This window comes from Diuraphis noxia, unplaced genomic scaffold, assembly GCF_037042655.1.
Source record: "Diuraphis noxia isolate RWA-SAM2 unplaced genomic scaffold, SU_Dnox_SAM2 contig0001, whole genome shotgun sequence".
Lineage (NCBI taxonomy): Eukaryota > Metazoa > Arthropoda > Insecta > Hemiptera > Aphididae > Diuraphis > Diuraphis noxia.
Window position 1 is genome coordinate 72,834,777 of NW_028301711.1, and position 12,941 is coordinate 72,847,717.

The 12,941-nt window shown below is 27.5% G+C and overlaps 1 long non-coding RNA gene and 1 pseudogene across 1 annotated transcript in view; both read right to left on the reverse strand.

The window, feature by feature from the left end:
• The window catches only part of LOC149061630 (uncharacterized), a 50,735-nt gene extending 45,608 nt beyond the window's left edge, over positions 1–5,127 (reverse strand). The window contains exon 1 of the long non-coding RNA XR_016189645.1: positions 5,076–5,127. This is a non-coding gene — a long non-coding RNA (uncharacterized LOC149061630). The remainder of the gene's footprint in view (positions 1–5,075) is intronic.
• Positions 1–12,941, reverse strand: part of LOC149061615 (uncharacterized) — a 587,539-nt pseudogene that overhangs the window by 558,626 nt on the left and 15,972 nt on the right.

Below are 12,941 nucleotides of genomic sequence, written 5' to 3' on the forward strand. Positions count from 1 at the left end.
AGTAATAGCTATTACATACATAATGTGTGTATTAGTATTTTACTACAACACATTTTACCCAACGTTTTATCGTTTTACTACAACAGCAATGGTGGTGGTGGCGGAGCGTGACTTCCTGGCGGAGCTGGCAATGTGTTCAATACAATAAAATAAAATAATATAGTATAATATATCCTCCCTCGGCCTAAATTACTGAAAAATTCATTAAACATTAAAAAAAAACTACCTTTTACCCGGTATAGGTACTCGGATGTGTGCATATTATATAGGTATTGCACACTCGACAGCAAAGGTTTGTATAGCTGGGGAAAAAATTGATATGATTTAGTTGAGGTAATAAAATATATAGGTGCGTATAGCAAAGTTCTGAACGCGTTATGTTACATAGCTTTCGATCATTGTGATAATATTTAACTCTAAAAGGATAGTGTTAAGACGACAAAAAATATTGGTCTAACTAAAAAGGTCAACTTCTTTTAAAGTTACCTATAACAACAATCATTTTGAAACTTTTAAATTATTAAAATAACTATAGCCATTGTTTAAAAAACAATCACAATTACAACACCTTACTTACTACCTATTTCTTCTGATTGCACACTGGAATCACATTGACAATTATAATATATGTTTATGTTTAGTAGGTATATTTACTATGAATTATAAAATCAAGAAATATTTATTTGTTTGTTTTTATTTTATTTTAAAATATTACCTACATCATACCACAAAATATATTTTATTATTTTTAAATTGAAATTGAAATATTATAGATTAATATACTTGATTTTAATTTTATATTGTAAGTACTATATTATACCTATAATATGTAACAAACTAAATGAAGAAAGCTAAGTTATTACAATGTTGCGATTTTACGCAGAGGTAATATTTTTATGTCACCGCTTTATCTGTATAATATAGTGGCGTATTTTTTGTGCAGGCGGACGACGCGGACGGATCTCCCCATATGCCCTTTTTTCCCCACTGGGTAATTAAACAACATGTTTTCTTTGTAACGTTCAGCAGCAGATAAGTTGACACTGCAGATGATTGTAGACTCATTAACGAATTGTCTGGAACATCGTCTGGTTGGCATAAAATATATACCTAGCCACCATTTTTGTAACACGAGTTCTAATTAGGCGCATAGGAAGCAGACATTTGGTTAGATTTTTTACGGTAGGGGGGAGGAGAGTGTATTGGCTACCGTTATTTTGAATACCCTAACAGAATTCTTATTCACCACGAAGCGTGTACGGTAGACATACAAATCATATTTCAAAATAAAAGTTTTAAATCGTAACCATTGACTCAAAAATTATACATCTAAGTTACTAACCGTAACACGTAATAATCAATCGTGCATATAATCAAGAACAATAACATTACATTTTCCTTATTAGTAGAATTAGTACATAACTTATTATGGACAGAGAAGCTATTCGCTAACCGGCAAGAGTATACGAGTAAACAATCATATTTAAAATCTGAATCACAGTAAGATAATATTAATACAGTTTGAAACTGCATAACAAATCTTAATTAGTAATTGTATATTTTGACTAATCTATAATCCTATTCTATAGATACCTTCCTATTTTTTACAACTTCTCGAATAAGTGTAAAACCTACTTATATTGTATTCGGGCTATTATTCCGTTGATAATTTTTTTTTTAAATTGAATTACTGCAATATACATATCATAATATATACCTGTTATTTATCTTCAATATACCTACCAATTAAAAGTAAAATTAAATATTTACCTATATGGTTATTGGATATTACAATCACTGCTATATCTGTCTTGATAGTTGCAGGACCTTTATGGGCATATAAACTCAAAAGCTAATTGTTATTTTACCTCCAATTTCTCACTTTACACTTTTGTAAACTCCAAATTAAACAAAAAATATATTATATTTGAATTTTAAGCCCTGTCTGCTCAATTAATAAACTGAAATTAGTTTTTTCACTCCAATCTGCAATGCACTTTTGTCAACCTTTAAATCGACAGGATAATTTTTTGATTTATGTGTTATGAGCTTTTTTCCTGGTTAGAACCAACAGCAGAGGAGGATCTGTTTGCACAATACTACTCCTATGTGTTATGAGCTTATACTGCAATGATTGTCGAGGTTAAAATGGTCGATACCAATAATGAGTAGAAACTTAAATAAACATCATAAGATTTCTAGATTGTATTATATTATAATTATTTTTAAATTTTGAATTTTATTATAATATACTCATTACTCACTGTATTTTATAGTCATGCATGGGCCTATATATCTCTTTTTATAATATTTAAGTATATAGAAATCAAAATTACATACATATATACACATAATAATACCTAAGTAAAATAACATATATCAATGATATATTGGTTATTCATATATGACTATTATAATATATTCTATAATATGATATTTTTCCTAAATAATATTATACTGCTAATGTATAATATTTTTTTACTCGTAAATAATAATAAACATACAATAATATGATTACTGTCGTTACACATTTTAATATTTAAATGATATTATATTGAATTGTTACTAGTTTACTACAACGATGTGATGCATCACGAAGAACATAATATTTGGTGTGCGTATCTATATAAAGAAGAAAATTTGATACCAAAAAACGACCAGACGGTCACAATATTATATTATTAATGTTTAATTAATGTTCATAGTTTGCACTTGTCGACAGCCGAAGATATACAACTTATAACAATCGCCGGCCAGTTTCTAGTTTCAGAACTTTTGATTATGGACTTATGGTCACGCGTAATCGCCAGTCAGCGCGTACAATTCACAATATATACAGGCTGTCCCACAGAGACCTGACAAATGAAATAACTTTTATTCTAATCAATATTTTTAAAAAATTTCTTTTAAATATAATTCATAGACACTTGTGCTACATTTTTAGAATACATTTTTTATTTTTATTTTTTAATACTGAAAATAAAAAACTTAAAAATTGATTAAATTTTTTTTCGAAATATTCAATATAGCCAATTTGTAAATCTGATTTTTATAAAAATGTATATGGTAAAAACACTTATTTAAGTCAAATGGCTGATTTTTTACAATTTTTTTAAATATCAATATTTTCGTTAAGTAAATTATAGTAATTTATAGTTTATACATCACATATTATTAAAATAAATGCAATAAAAAAAATAATTATATTTTAACATGCACCTATTTAAAAATTTTCTTATAAAATATTTTTAAAAAACTTTATATTATTTGAAATTAAAATGTTTCTAACATAAACTAGATCGTAATTTACTTAACGAAAATATTGATATTTAAAAAAATTGTAAAAAACCAGCCATTTGGCTTAAATAAGTGTTTTTACCATATACATTTTTCTAAAAATCAGATTTACAAATTGGCTATATTGAATATTTCGAAAAAAAATTTTATCAATTTTTAAGTTTTTTTATTTTCAGTATTAAAAAATGTATTCTAAAAATGTAGCGCAAGTGTCTATGGATTATATTTAACAGAAATTTTTAAAAAATATTGATTAGAACAAAAGTTATTTCATTTGTCAGAATGTCAGATCTCTTTGGGACACCCTGTATATAATACGTGCTGTTGTTCGTTTTCCTATTCCTCAACAACCAGATGTTGCGACATATTACTATATATTATTATTATTAATTATTATTATTGTGTGCCGCTTGAAATCTTACGTTTTTAAATCGTAGAATGTTGTTTCTATAATATTATATTGTGTGTTCCGTGTCTAGCCTTACCTGCAGATATACGAAAACAACGAAGAGGTATAATATATAGACAGGTAGCTACTAGATATTATTATATTATATATAGTGTTTGTAGTATGAAATATTTCTTGAGAAACATTTTATTTGAAGTATTTCAAAAACACGAATTTTTTCTCATACAAATAATAATGATGATTATACATCAATAACCTAACCAAAGAAAACCAACACTAATGACTAATGAGTAATGAGTAGTTATAAAATTGTGAAGGTAAGTTATGCCAATAATGACAATTAAATATTAATACTTATTTAAAACATATTATATACCTATATTATAATACTAAAATATTTCATAAAATGTTTCAAAATTTTAAATTTCATGAAATTTTTAAACACATTATATTCCACATTTACAGGTTACGTTAATTCGAATATTTTTATAACGTCATACGCGTATCTATCTGACAGATGTTAATGCTCAACAAATATTTAATGCCTTTGTGCGTACATGGCAAGTATAATAATAATACTGGTTGACAATACTACACAAATATCACAATAATAATGATATTAATATGTACTGCCAAGAACAAACTTTAAAAATAATAAATAATATACGAACGTTTTCCATAATAAGATATGTGTTACCATAACAATTAATTGATGTTTCAAACGTACCTACGTATATTATTTTATCCTCTCAAGAACTCCCAAATAATATCACTCGCCGCCGACCGAAATGGAAACGACGCGCCATTAATATATCATAATATCTTAATATAACATAATATTATAAACAACTGCAGTTAGAGCAATATGATTATTGATTGTAGTATTAGCCATTAGGTATAACTCCAGTTCGTATAGAGGATAAAGTGCCAACATTATACACTATTATAATATTATTATTGTTATGTGCCATATGCAACCACACAAAAATGTCAACAAATTTTTTTCTCACAAGAATTACAATATAGATTGTAAATAATATTTAATAGATATAAATCACAATGATTTCCTTGGTTTGAATAATAATATTGTGATAATTTATTGTAAAATTTAGTGACACGTAACCATCGTGCAAGCGGAGGTGACTTAAAAACAACAAGTGTACATTCACTCCACGTATAAATCTACGGCTATACTATATAGCCATATAGGTATTATCATCATCATCATCATCATCATCGCTGTTGGTTTGCGTGATTGTATAGTAATTAGATATATTTAAATATTGGATATTTCAATCAAAATCGCGAATAAACAAATAATAAATATTAAAATCAAAATAGATAAATATTTAAATCAAAATCACCTTACCCGCACCATATTATAATCGTAACTGGACTTGTTCATCCGCGACGGCACTACCGCAGAAAAAAAAAACAACTACAACTGCCGCCGCCGCCGCCGCCGCCGCCGAAACGAAAGAAAAGTAACAACTGTCTTTATGCGACCCTGGTACTCCGACCCCATACTTCAGTCGTATTAACATCATCTCGGCGATCAACGCAGACCAACCAACGATATTATTACTATTATTATTATTCAATTTGATACGAGCATGCCGCTGCCGCCGCCGCGGCGTCTCTAATATGCCGTAGACGTATCTATTTTTAATTTTAAACCTACGTCATGATTTAGATAAGTTTTAAACTATCAATAGAATAAATGAATATTATGATTAATAAGAATAGAGAAAATTTAAATATCTAGGTACGATAAAAGTAGATACGAATTGTATATTGTTATAAATTATAACAATGGTATATACGATTCAGAGCAAAGTGAAGTATTGGTTTTACAACAATGTGTGTTATTCTCTTATATTCTATTTAAATAATTATAAAAAAAATTTTAGTTAATATCATTAATATTTTTTAAATATATAAAATAAAAAGTATGAAAAACCTTATGTTAAATTTTAAGCTTGTAGGACCAACAAAAATGTATTATTTATTGATATTTAAATAATTTTTTTATTGTAAGAAATACAGTAGGTAGGAATAATTTTTAACGAAAAAATTGCGTTTGAATATAATATTATTATTATAATAATGTCATTGCGTGTATAAAACTATAAAATATATTATTATACTATAAAAGTTTCAATTACCTAGTTAGGTAATTTCAATTACCATCGTTTGTTTTTTTTTGTCTAAATAATATCTAATTTCATCCAAATCTGAACATAAAATGTCTATTACAGAAAACTGCATATATTTAGTTTTACATTTTGTAGTTACAGTTTATTTATTTATTTACATGAAATTTGTATTAAATTTTCATTTTGGACCCTATACCTTAATAAACTGAAAAAAAGTTTTTTTTATATATAAAAGTTGTAACCCAACTAACTTAAAACTGAATTGACCGCTGAATTTCGAAAATTACCTTAGGCTGCTACCCTCGACACGCCTATTACTCGCGCTGAGGCGTGTGATCACAAATGTAGGTATTCGACGTGGCAAATTTGCATTTATCAGAATCGATTTTGTGTAGTTATATGGTTTTAATATTTTAGTAGATTGACCTATATTGAATCAATCTAGAAAATCTGAATACATTGATTGTGTTTTCACGTCAGTTTTTAACGACAATATTAAATAATGGGCCACCGCTGTAATCTAATCGGGAAAATGTTTTACATTAATTCATTAACCAGTAAATGATAATTAATATAAACAGATTCACAAAAATAATAAGGCAAAATCCTCTCCTTGATCCCCTCCATAAAAATTGTCTAAGTATTCTATTGTTAATTCACTCACTATAATGATATTAAAGTTAACGCAAATTTACTATCTATATATTATTATGTTTTACGGTACAACATTTTCTATTATTACTAAACTCTTATACTCTTTATTAAAATAAATCATTAACTAGAACTAATAGATTCGTATCTGAAGTTATTATGATCAATAAAAAAAATAAAAAAATAAATTATCTACAAAATAATGCAACATAAAAAACAATTTAATATCCAGTAAGTATAATAATAATATAAAGTTAGTAAGCTACAAATATATTATTTACCTTTCTTTTATAAATAGATTAGACATTTCTATAAGAAACAGGCCCCAAAAATACCTACACATAGCCCTCAAATGAGCCAAATCCTTGGTCGTCTTAAAGGAGGAGGGCAAGACGAGGCACTTGCCCCCTAATATTTTAAATTAGTTTTCCAAAGCATTATCTGTAACGCAACAATTTAGTAAACATAGATTACTTTTAAAATGAAAAAAAAAAAATGTAAAAAAATGTTTTTTTTTTTTAAATTAATTTTGCCCTCCTCGTAGAATTTCTGAGAACGCGCATAATAAGTTGTGGTACTGATTATACCATTGAATATATATTTATATGATGTATAGTATATTTTACTTTAATATTGAATACCTACTCAAACTCTATGGTTATATGTTATTATAATTATACGGAGACAACACATAGAGAGGTGTGACGTCTTCATAACGTCTTTATTTTTACGTTTTAATATGTTTAACGTGTATACCTAATAGAGTTATGCCGAATAGATCACAACTTTTTTATGAAACGTCACCGTACAAGGCGAACATCTCAAATAAACAAGATAATTATTTTAACACTATACACACACACAGTCGTTTTATCGGTAAATAAAACGTTAAGTTCATTTATTTTATTTATTTGCATAGCTTTTAATTTTTTTCACATATTTTTTGTTTTTAAAACTCAACAGAGTAGAGTGATTGAAAAATACTCATATTTTACTTTTTACTTATCCAAAATGTAAATGCTTAAAAAAAATTTTTCTGATGTTTAAAGACATAGAGTGGAAATTGTGTTTTAGGAAATATATAGGCAATAATATATAAGTACTGATTATTCTATATTTATATTTATTTTCGATTTATTCTGAATGTTTTTGTACTTTTTACTTTCAACTTTAAGTGCTTTTTGTGGAATTTGTTAAGTTGTGGAGCATTTTTCTCGAATGTTAATTTTCTTCTCTAAATAAAATATTAATCGTCGTAGTGCTGGAATTTAACTAATTAACTGTTTGTTGGGCATGCATGTTACTTTGAATTAGATATAAAAATCCTTTGAAAAATACTCTTCTGAGGAATTTAATTCAGACTGAGTAAGATCTTAAAAATCAGAACGCTAGAGCTACCAAGTACATTGATTACGAAAAAAAATGTTCTCAAAAGCATAAACTTATTCCAAGAAAATTATTGTGCAGTGAGGAAAATTTCGTTCTACATTACAATAATCCGTACCTATATATATATATTATCTCATAAGACTGCGACACACGCCTGCTGTTCATGGCTTTTTTACAATAAATTATAATATGATAGTTAAGTATCATGATAAAATAATATAGTTATACCTAAGTACAGTGTATTATACTGCAGGCCACGCGTATCTACCTGCGCATATTAATTCATTAGTCATCGACACCGTTATATAAATATACAGGACGAGACGATTCGCCTAGCATGCTCAGCCCCACTCATTACTCCTATAATATGATTTTGTTAAAATGTCGATTTTTTGAATTTTTGTACTATATACATATACTCAATAACCGTAATTTAAAATTCTTTAATTTGTTTGTAATACCTACTTAGGGACGGTGATGCTGTTTTTCAAATTAGAATCAACTTTTTTGAAAAACAGATCTTTGTATCTCAAAATAACACTCCTTGAGCATGACAAAAAATCTCGATAATTTCAAAATATGAACTTTAACTCGTCAAACTTCAACTATTGGTATATTTAAAAATTTCAAAAAATAGATTTCGAATAACTGCAGCGTTATGGAAGGAAACAGCGGGTGGGCGAGCACGGTCGATGAATCACCCTGTATAATGTTTAACTTATATAATTTGGCAACTCTGGAGATCCGCACAGTCTGTGTGCGCGTATATTGAAATAGCTATTTGATAAAATAATAATTATGTGGGACGCGTCCTCACTCACAATATAATAATATATTAATATAATATATAATATATAGGCGTGCCCGCACGATATTTAGGCAGGTCGTGCGATCCTCGTCGAGCGTTATCAGTCGCAGATGCCCTCGTCCTTATAATACCCTCTGAACACATATTATTATTATCATGTGCACGGCCAGCTTGCTCTACATTAGGTATATACGCATAATATTCAGATAAGTCCAACCGACACAATACCGATTGAACCCACTGTATAGTTTTACGTACGGTTGAGTTCAGTTTATACAGCTATAATTATTATTGCATAGTATGCTGGAGTATACGTAGTTATCCGTGCAGTGTCATACATTTGAGTATCAATGGACTGCATTGTCTGCGTACACATATGCCTATATAGAACGTCTTGTGTGAGTTTAAACACTTTTTTCGTATTTGAAATAGGTAGATGGATACATACGTCTGAAATACGAAAAAGTATTTGGATACCTATATAATATTTTATTTTCATTTAATTCTATACTAAAAAACACATAACACTAAAAGAAAATCCCGAGTATATTAATTTTATGTTTAAGTTCTATTAGCGGATAAATACCACGAATGTAAAAATTCTATTATTTAAAAAATGCTGTTAACTTTGCTTTTAACTTGCTGCAGTAAAGGTTTCGACTGTTTCCAGTGACCTTTTCCATCAAGTATATATCAATGAAGACAAAAATAAAACTATTCTGATCGAAAGATCAATAGATCATGGATGTTAGATTATATATTTCGTACTGATATTATTATTAACAAAATAAATTTTCTGAAAATACCAAATATCACTAATTAATCAATACCGATTTACCATATTATGATGGTGAAAATTAATTCGTGCCTTGGGTTACAAATAGCTTAAAAATAATCCAAATATTTTTTTTTTAATTGCGTTGTGTATTCATAGAAAATACGTAGATAGGTACTTGCCTAATTGCAATAAACCCCTGTAATTTATCATTTTTTTATATAACAGCTACAAAATAACTTACCTAAAGCTTTAGGTAACTCAATAGATAGATTCCTAAAGAGCTCTCGCAGACCAGTAAGTATTTGAAATATCAAATATCAAATATCAAATACGTTGATACTTCAGTAAATATTTAAAAATATATATTACAAATGTGATAATATGAAGTAAAACTCACTCTACACTCTACAAAAATTTGGCTGCATACTATACGAATTTACATAGAACGGATAATTCGCACAAAATATAATATGTTAGTATGCTGAACTGCTCGAAAATATATTAATATTATAATTATTGTATTCGAAAAATATTTCAGATATTTTATGACTTTAAAATTTGAAATGTATTGCTGAATTCCCTATAAAATAATGTAATGTGTTATAATTTGGGTTGTTCGTGAAGAAAAAAATTTAATTCGTTGGTCTATTATTGTATATTTATTTCGTTTAAAGTATTTTGATTTTTGATATCTTTCTTTAAAGCAACTGCTCGAGTGTATTTAGTTATAACTTATAACTCATTTAAAAACGCAATTGGACAAAAAAGTATTAATCTATGCAAAATAGTGTATATTTCGATTTAAAAATCATAGATTATATTACAGGTATAATGTAGGTACTATCAGACAATGTGTGGGCTATATGTAGTCAAAATTATGTGTTCCCCGAATAATATTGTAGAATTTTCCAGCTCAGCTCGAATACCTATATGGTGTAAGCCAGCGGTTATGTATGAGTATCATCTAGACAGTTTGAAAATGTTCGTGTACCACTTAACCAAATAAGGTTTTTTTTTGCTCATCAAAAATGTAAACATTATTTTACATGTATAAAATATTATTTCTATAGGAACAGTAGGAACTACAAAATGATGATTTTTTAAGCGTTTAATACACAATTAATGGAAAGTTAAATATTCACAATTCTTATTAATATTATGTAGCAAGTAATATTTAATGCGACTAATGATCTATTCCAATTTTTTTCATGAAGCGGCATTTTCTTAGCGTACCACATATGAGCTTTTCTCGTCCCACAGGTTGAGAAACGCTAGTGTAGACAATACAATGTTTTTTTTTTTTTTTTTTTAACACTTATTTGTACATGTTTTAGTCAAATAATATTTACTATTTACGTTTTTTTTTTTTTTTTTTTTGAAAAATAAATATTGTTCTTCCGATTTAATTTTATTTAAACACTGCAGAAACTTATAAAGGACAGTAAATTAATATACACGATTTCACTGCACAAACAGTACTAACAATAACTCATGTGTTACGTCGAATGTAACATTGTTAAAACGTTATAAGCGTATAATAGATAAAACATTATTTAAAATTACAAAAGTAATAGAAATATCTTAAAGGATTACAAGTTAAAACCGATTTATCGGCCATTAAATTTATGAGTACCTAATAAAATCATTTCAATGAGCTAATAATCCATAAATTAATTTTGTATGGATGAAAATATTATAATATAATCTTGACACGGCGATAATGGACGAGATAATATCGAGAGTTTGATATAGCACACATACATACATATAGTACATAGGTACATGATATGTACAACATACATATTATGTTATGAACTACCAAACAGAATAAGTACCTAAACAATATTACTTAATGTCAATATTACTTTGTGAATACGAGTATATTTGTATGTACCTGTGTGTACAACGCCTGTCAATATTATGTACTAAATGGACATAGGACATAAAACATGGTTCATTCATTGTAGCTCTTTAAAGTTGGGTTTTTTTAATCAAGCTGTATTTTTTTTCCATTTTTAGTTACAACATCAATTTACTACGCGTTAGCAATGTATTACCCTGCCCAGCCAAAATGAGTATTGTAATGCATTTCTCAAAAACGCCGAGAAATGTGACACATTGCTCGCGATATAACATTTATAAAATAATAAATATTAGCCTCCTATTCCATAGTCATGAATCGTCAATTTTCGTTGTACTATAAGTAAATCTGAAGAATTACTTTATAAATGTGAGGATAGGAAATTTCTCACATTCCTTCTATGATCTAAATTTTAGAAAACAACACCATCCATTACATTGAACAAACTAATTATTCATTAGAGAAATAATATATCTTTTATATATTCATTGTTTTTTTATCAATTCAATTTATTATCATAAAAACATTTGAATTTAGTTCAGAAAATGAAGCAATGAAATATTAAAATTAGTACTGTATTATTTATAATTGTTTTTTATTTTTATTACTGTCTCTAAGAAAAAGTTTGAGATATACTGATCTAAAATGTAGATGGCTATTTTATGGATTTATTACGTCCCGAAGAACTATTGTCTTTACCTGTGTATGATTCAATGGAATATAATAATTAGCTACCTACGTAAAAATTTTCAAAAAAAAAAAAAAAAACGTTTTCAATTTTGACGATCAATTATTATTATTAAAAATAATGCATTAAAACTTCGTATACCATCATGTACTCGAGTGTTTATAACTGTGAAACAATGTTTCTTTGTATGTATTCCACAAGCTAGGACTACATATTTTAATAGCATGATGTAGTACCCTGCAGTGGTGCAACTATTAATAGTCGGCAAGGGGTGTTTTGGATGTCTGGACACAGCCATTGAGCCATGTTTTTGTAAAATACATTTAGTGGTTTCCGTCATGTCAAGGCATACCAAGTCAAAGAAGAAAAACATTGCTTATTCGTGATGTATAAAATGAAAATGTACACGAATACGTTTTTATCAACTCTTACAGATATACAACACAATATAGACTGTAAATTATTATATTATTGTAGAATAAAAATATTCAAATTGCAGTGATATTTTAGTATATGTTCTCTATAGTTTTATAACGATAAAAATAGGTATGGTGTATGAATACAGACATGGTAAAATATATGCTATTTTAAACGCATCAATACGTAACTATTACGTATTATTTATTGTTAAACACTTCTTGTTATACAGTTCTAATATTGACAAATGAAAGCTGAGTGGTACTATAATGTACATTTTTTCTAATGATAATTGCTAAAAATCTAATGAAAAAACTAATGAGGAATAATTGGGTTCATTGCTTGTTATTATTATTTTGCCTTTATACCAATCATAGAGAAATATGTATTTTATGTTAAATTAATGTGCTAAATAAAGATCAACACTTAAATTATTTTTCTGATCAATGCTTAATGATACCTGATATATTTAACACTTCAACAGTCT